Raw genomic sequence first — 1,100 nt, 5'->3', positions numbered from 1 at the left:
TTATATTTGATTATGTTTATCTACAGTTAGTTATACAAATTCAAACATGAAGTTTTTAATAAGTTGTACTTATGTGTGCTTTGTTTGTAATCTTGAATTTTAGGTACTATGGATCAATAAACGATAGTTCATGAATAAAAAAATTGATTTTTAAAAATTTTTGTTAAATATTTTATTAGTGTTATAAGTAATTTTCTTTTCTTAATTATAATTAAAATATGTGGAACTTCAAGATTTATTCTAAAAAGTGCTCCTGAGAATAGAAGAAGGTTCGATCAAATAAATACAAAAACTAGCACACATCAAGACACATAATTTATAAATCAAACATGGACGGCTACTAGGCACACATGGTGTCACATCTTTTGTTTTTTTTTCTTTTGCCATTTTAAATTGCATTAATATGAAATTCATTCAATAATTTATAAAATTTAGCGTACCTACAGAAGTTTAATGCCATTTGATAAAAAGGATAATGGAATAAAATTAAGGTTTTAAATGACATGACATATGGTCTGATCGAAAGGTCAAACTTAAAGTCTCACACGTCACGACAATGACACGACGCGACGTTCTTTAAGGTATGGTATAAGACGACAAATTTGTATGTCATATATATAATTGTGTGTGTATATATATATATATATACATACATACATAGAGGAGCGATCAAATGAAAACCACCCTCATTTGTAAAAACCGTACAAACCATCCTCATACGTCGATTTCATTGTTTAATCTTATGAAATTTTTTCATGAAATTGTTAAATATTGTGAAATTGTTTCATATAATACTTTTTTTGATGAATTTGTTTCATATATGGTTATGAAATTGTTTCATATAATACTTTTTTTGATGAATTTGTTTCATATATGTTTATGAAATTGTTTCATAATATTTAATGAAATTTTAATAAAACTGTTTCATGTATTTCTCTAAAATTAAAATAATGAAGATGATAATATCCATAATCAACACCCTTCACAATAAAAATGGTTAATCAACCTCTTATAATTAAAAAAAATGAACAAAATGAAAAATTATTATTGGTTGAATGAGGTTTTCACGGTTTTTACAAATTGAGTGGTTTTTATTTGAA

Source organism: Cynara cardunculus, unplaced genomic scaffold (assembly GCF_001531365.2).
Source record: "Cynara cardunculus var. scolymus isolate 2C unplaced genomic scaffold, CcrdV1 Un_Scaffold_4005, whole genome shotgun sequence".
Lineage (NCBI taxonomy): Eukaryota > Viridiplantae > Streptophyta > Magnoliopsida > Asterales > Asteraceae > Cynara > Cynara cardunculus.
Note: the sequence above shows the minus strand (reverse complement) of the source record.